At 41.9% G+C, this 6,931-nt stretch overlaps 1 pseudogene; it reads right to left on the bottom strand.

The window, feature by feature from the left end:
- Nucleotides 1-3,383: 3,383 nt before the first annotated feature.
- LOC136642330 (5S ribosomal RNA) lies at nucleotides 3,384-3,503 on the bottom strand (annotated as a pseudogene).
- Between the last annotated feature and the right edge of the window lie 3,428 nt (nucleotides 3,504-6,931).

The following is a 6,931-nucleotide window of genomic DNA, read 5'->3' as shown; positions in this document are numbered from 1 at the left end:
CTAGTCATAAAAGGCACTTGGGCTGCAGGCAAAACTGCGTGCTGCTGAACTGCCAGCAGGAAGACTGGAGCCTTCCTGCACACTCCAGAGTAGTATGAAGATGTCACTGACAGAGGTAAAGTGTCAGGAGGGGGAAGACAGAATGGGGGCAATTGCCCCCTGTAGAATACAGTGGTAGCCATTTTGGCACCACATCACCAGAATAGGACAGCACTCTAAATGCGTTTACTCAGAAGTAAGTCTTAGTGATATGAACTGTAGTCTTACGCAGACTTACTTAGGAGCAAATCTCCTTTTCTAAGCCATAATCATTAATGAATTGCGAACTATACACGGATGACATGGTTTGCTCTGTTCTGAATTGGTTTCTTTTTTTCATAAAACTAGCGTGTGTTCCGTTTTTCTGGCTTGCAATTCTGTATTTCTGCTATTTAATGCTTTGTTCTTGAAGGCGTATTGCAGGCTAGTCAGTGCATACTTAGCTAATTTAAGATCATACATTATTATTTTAGATCTTTAGCTTGCGACTCCTTAAAGGAATTCAGAGCAACAAACATGGCTTCTACATTTCATTTTATGCTCACCACAACCCTGTGAAGTAGGCTGAGAATGACAGGCACAATGGCAACCCATTAATCTCCTGATAGAGTGCAGTTTTGAATGAGCATTTTCCCAATATAAGACTGACACTTCACCACACTCCAAATTGACTCCAAAAGGTTTTTGTCTGAAATTTTGGAAAACGTGTAAGTTAAGTATCTAAGGGTGCAATCCTCACTGGCAGTTATGCTGGCATAGGAGGCCCTGGAGTGTCGCAAACATGCCATAAGTCACGTCTGTGCTTCCGTGGGTGGGAGCTGCATTGGTGCATTCAGATGCGCTGACGCGTGGAGGCAGGCAGAAGCCTCCGAGGTGGATCCTACGCTGCCACTTGTGTCCCTGGGAGTACATGAGTACCAGGTTGGGAACCACTGGTATGTTGTTTACAGTGCACTTACTCTGATAGTATTTACAAAAAGGTGGTGAAGACCAGAATTTAAAAAAGAATAAAAATGTATCTTATGATCTTTTACTGTTTTTTTTAAAATAAATTAGACACTACAGTTCTTAGGTAACAATTACTGGTAGGTTATTTTTCAGGATCTGGCCTCGGGTAAAATCAGACAAAACTATAGTCAGACACCCCCCTAAGTTTAACCCCCGACTTATCCGAGGGTCATAGAAAATTCCATGATTGTTGGCTCAAAATTTGTCATCAGCTTATCTGTGGGGTCGACTTATAGGTGAGTGTCTGCGGTGTGTGTGTGTGTGTGTAAGCGAGTCCACCAATCCATCTCCACACCCTCTCTTAACAGTTCTTCTTTTGTCTTTAATTGCCCATCTTTCTTCAATAAACTTTCATATCTAAGCATTTTTGTTGTCTCTAGTAAATTCGGCCGAGTACATGCTTCTAGTGGCGCCACCCATCGGCGGATTTTGGTATACATCTTTCTTTGTATTTTAGCCCAGATCCATAATAAAGATTTCCTTAATATATGATTATTGAATCGCTTATATTTGTTTGCTTTTCCATACCAAACAAATGCATGCCATCCCCATTCAAGATCATGTCCCTCCAGTTTAAGTATTCTTTGATCTTCTAATACAGGGGTGACCAAACCCCGGCCCTGGGGCCACTTGTGGCCCTCGAGGCCTCTCAATGTGGCCCTTAGGGAGCCCCCAGTCTCCAATGAGCCTCTGGCCCTCTGGAGATTTGTTGGAGCCCACACTTGCCTGACGCAACTGCTCTCAGTGTGAGGGTGACGGTTTGACCACTCACGTGAGCTGCGGGATGAGGGCTCCCTCCACTGCTTGTTGTTTCACGTCTATGATGCAGTAGTGGCAGCAAAGGAAAGGCCAGCCTTGCTTTGTGCAAGGTCTTTTATAGGCCTTGAGCTATTGCAAAACCTTCATTTGTTCATATAAGTTCATATTTAATATATTCATTTATGTAAACTTATGTAAATTTATTCAAATTTTAAATGTAAATTAATTCTTTTTTCCCTCTGCCCCCCCTCCCCTGGCACAGTGTCAGATAGACAATTTGGCCCTCCTGCCAAAAACTTTGGACACACCCTTAAAAGTTTTATTAAATCCTTCAAATAAACGTATTCCATCAAATATTCCATGAACATAGTTGTGTGAGTATTGGAGTAGAAGAGATTCTAAAAGTAAAAAAAAGACTAGTATTTTAACTTTGAATTTTCATTGCCCTGAGAACGATAGGCAATTTTCCACCCAGATGCATTACAAATCATTAAGGATGGAAATACTTATACCCTATTATTGAAAAAGATTTAAGTCATAGTATCATCTGCTGAAATGGGCTTTTAATAAAGTACTTGAAAGATAAGCATAAAGGACATCATGTTATAAGTGAAAAATGTCTAAAGTATGCATTGTTCACCTTTTATAGAGAAGAATTTTTCCATCCTGTGTTGGATGTGTTTTATCTAGAAGTCATTGTGTAATCCATGTGAAAAATTTCTCTTAGCAATCAGCCAATGAGAACATTTCCATAACAGCTATTTTTGAGGAACCAGTAGTGCTACATAATCTAGAAAAGCATACGGAAAATTATAAGAGTTTTAGGGTTGAAGATGTTAAAAGATACATTATTGAAGTAGAAAAACAATCACATCACATCACATCACATTTCATACATACATACATACACCACAGAAGACAAATGATGATTAATATGTGGGAAGGAACATTTGATTTTTTTTTTCATATTATAGCTGTGTATATATGAAAGTGGTTCAGTTGTAATACCCCCAACAATGGCAGCAGCTGGAGTGCAGAAATGCCAGTCTTAATTTTAATTCATTTCTTTCTTACCAGAACTCTCAAATTAAAGATCTAATTGCCAGCTTGGCATGTCAGGCTTTGCTATTAAATCTTCTCTATCACATGCCCTTTCTAGTCAGATCCTGAGTCCCTGCCATCATGCATTCCAGATATTGCCTCCATCATTCTTGAAAGTGGAGGAAATGTATATTTCTATTACAGAGGCAGCACAAAAGAGCCTTGCTGGATCAGCCAAGGGCTCATCAAGTGCAGCTTCTTGTATCTCATTGTGGCCCACCAGTTGCCTCAGGGAGTACTGAAGACAACAAGATACCTGTATTCTGTTGCCACTTTTCTGCATCTGACATTCAGAGGTAGGCTGCCACTAAAACCCAGAGGTTGTATATACTAATCATGGCTTGCAACTTGTGATAGACTTTTCCTCCATAAATCTGTCTAATCCCTTTTTAAAGGCACCGTAACCATATCCTACATCGAGAAGTCCCACAGATTAATTTGGTTGGCAACCTTCAGTCTTGAAAGACTATGGTATAAGCCTACAGCACCTGGTATTCCCAAGCGGTCTCCCATCCAAGTACTAACCAGGCCTGACCCTGCTTAGCTTCCGAGATTAGACGAGATCGGGCATGTGCAGGGTAACAGTTGCTGCTTAATTACACACTGTGTAAAGAAATGTTTTGTTTCTTCTGTTCTAACCCGACACTCAATTTTAATGGATGTCCCCTGGTTCTGGTGTTATATGAGAGAGAAAAGAGCATCCCTCTATCCACTCTGCCCATTCCCTGCTTAATATTGTATGTCTCAATCATGTCCCCCCTCAGGGGGACCAAAGAGCCTTGAACTCTGTAACCTTTCCTCATAAGGGAAGTCCACCAGCCCGCTAATAATTTTGGTCTCTCTCATCTGCTCCTTTTCCAGTTCTACTATATCCTTTTTAAGATGTGATGACCAGAACTGGACACAATATTGCAGATATGGCCTTACCATCAATTCGCACAATGCCAAAACAATATTGGTTATTTTATTCTCCTTTTTTAATTATCCCAAGCATGGAATTGCACTTCTTCACAGCTACTGCATACTTCGTCATCACTTTCATCAAGCTGTATATTCCTCTCACCTTGGATGTGCCAAGATCCTTTGAGTGTGAGCCAATCTATATACCTGTTTAACTCATGCTCAGTGTGTCTTATAATGTGCTGGGGGGAAGTACTGGCCAAGTGGATGGGGTGGGGTAGTAAATTTGTTTAACTGAAGAGGTGTGTTAAACCCCTCCCAGATGCCCTGACCCCGGACTTACACTGGAGCAGGCACCCCATGGCCAAGGTGGGGAGACTTCCCTACCCTTGAAGGGGGCAAAGCAGGTTGGTTCTCCCCAACCAGCCAGAGGGGGCTGGTAGGGCAAACAAGGAACACTACAGGAAACAAGTCAGGACCAGGAAGGGCCTTTTCTGCCCCACCTGGAGGAAGGGGAGGGGCCAAAGGGGGCAGGCTTGCTCCATAAAACAGGGAGGCCAGGGATGAGAGGCAGTCAGTGTGAAGCATGGAGTGGTGAGGTAAACAGCTCCTGCTCTTAGGCCAGGTCTGGCAGCTCTGCTAGGGAGGAGGACAAGGGTGCTGGAACCCCTTCCCCCTTCAGCCAATCTGAGGCCTCCCTGGGGGTGGGACAAGCCCGCTCCAGGCCCCTCCAGGGCAGGGACCCTACAAGGTGATACAAACTTGCTTGTATCAGGCAGTGATTTGCTCCCTTGGGGAGAGGAGGGAACCCTCCCTGCAGCCCACTGTATTAGAGAACTACTGTTCAATCTTGAATTTATCATTTTTGGGTAAGGTGATTGAGCATTATATGAACACTAGAATTTCCTGGATGAAATGGATCTGGATTCCTTTCTGCCCAACTTCTGGCTGAGTTTTGGAACTAAAACAGCTTCGGTTGCCTGCACTGAGGACTAAAAATAGTCAGTGTGGACCATTTGGTCCTGCTGGACCTCTCTGCTGCTTTTGACATCATTCACTGTGATTTCCTTCTGGAGTGCCTGGCCGGATTGGGCCCTGGTGGCACAGTTTTATGGTGGCTCCAATCTTTTCTTATTGGTGGACTCCAGCAGTGCTTTGGGGTATTTTTGCCCATTGCAAACACTTTTGGCTAAATGGCTTAGGGCTAGGCTGTCTCATGGACTATCCCTTGCGGTCATCTGGAAGGGCCTTCCTGGTCAGTGCTACCATTAACTGGTCCTCTCTGTGGCAACCTGAAGAAGGCCTTCCCTCCCTCTTGAATTAAGACTGGTCTCCTTGAAGTTTTGATAGAGACTGTTTTGTTTCATTCTGCTTTTTATGTTATGCTGTTATACTTGAGTTTAGTGGGGGGATGGTTTCTTCCTTCTGCTGTGGTTTATCTTTTGGTATTTGATAGCATATTCCTATGCATATCTACTCAAAAGTAAGTTCCACTGTGTTAAGTGGGGCTCACTCCCAGGGAAGTGCATATAATTGCAGCCTGATAGTTTTTTTCTTTCTCTCAATTTATACTGTTATTGTACTATATCTTTAACTTGTTTTTAGTTGCTGAAAGTCACCTCTGCTTTAGAGGGGTCATGTGGTATAGAAATGTTTTAAAACTGGTAAATGAAGGAAGAATGGATTGAGATTTGCATTTCCTGATATCACTGCCCTTTTCGTGTTTGTGTGTATGTGTCCCACACAGCTCTGTACTATAATTGTAGGATACCGGAGTAGAATTACTGAAACCGAAAACTGCATTTCAGTTATGTAGTCTGTTGATGCTAAAGTTTAAGCTCTGAAAGCTTGCATTTTATCCACTGCATTACTTTAAAAAAAAAAAATTATTTATTACAGATACAGGTAAGGAAAATGGGTTATACTTAGGGCTGGTACAACACAGGTTACACATTACAACATGCATCATTCAATTTTTTAAAAAAACAACACAATAATCATCAGTACAAAGGCTATCATATTTATCAGTATAAAAATTTGGATTTACCAAAACACTCAATATTGCTTAACTAAAATTATCTATCCAGTCATAAAAAGACTTCCAATATTTTCTTACTCTATCTAAATCTCTCTTTCATTTTTTCTGTTAAAACTTCCATTTCTGCTATTTCATAAATTTTGTCTATTAAATTTTCTCTAGTTGGCACATCTGTAGATTTCCATTTTTGCGCAAGCAATATTCTTGCCACTGTAGCAATATGTACAATAAGGTATTTCATACATTGGTCTTTAATTTCTGATGTCACTTTTAGGAGGAATATTTCTGGTTTGAATGGTAATACAGAATGCAATATCTCTTGCAACAATTTATGTATCATTTTCCAGTGTGTTGGCAACCTTCAGTCTCGAAAGACTATGGTATCATGCTCTGAATGGTGGTTCTGGAACAGCGTCTAGTGTGGCTGAAAAGGCCAATTCGGGAGTGACAATCCCTTCCACACTGGGAGCAAGTGCAGTCTGTCCCTGGTCTGTCTCCCTGGCTATGGGCCTTCCTTCTTTGCCTCAGACTGTTGGCCAAGTGTCTCTCCAAACTGGGAAAGGCCATGCTGCACAGCCTGTCTCCAAGCGGACCGCTCAGAGACCAGGGTTTCCCACCTGTTGAGGTCCACTCCTAAGGCCTTCAGATCCCTTGCAGATGTCCTTGTAGCGCAGCTGTGGTCTACCTGTAGGGTACTTTCCTTGCACGAGTTCTCCATAGAGGAGATCCTTTGGGATCCGGCCATCATCCATTCTCACGACATGACCGAGCCAACACAGGCGTCTCTGTTTCAGCAGTGCATACATGCTAGGGATTCCAGCTCGTTCCAGGACTGTGTTTCCAGTATACATTTTCCAGTATTTCTTTGCTTTTTCACATGTCCACCACATATGATAAAAGGTTTCTTCAAGCTCTTTACATTTCCAACACTTATTTGATAACCCAGAATACATTTTTGCTAATTTCTCTGGAGTTAGATACCAGCTATAAAACATTTTATATAAATTGTCTTTAAAAGACACTGCTTTAGTTATCTTAATATTTATATTCCAAAATTTGGTTTCAGTCATCCACCGTTATATTATA

The sequence above is a fragment of the Tiliqua scincoides genome, chromosome 2 (assembly GCF_035046505.1).
Source record: "Tiliqua scincoides isolate rTilSci1 chromosome 2, rTilSci1.hap2, whole genome shotgun sequence".
In the NCBI taxonomy this organism is placed as follows: Eukaryota; Metazoa; Chordata; class Lepidosauria; order Squamata; family Scincidae; genus Tiliqua; species Tiliqua scincoides.
This window is presented reverse-complemented; position numbering and strand designations above follow the sequence as displayed.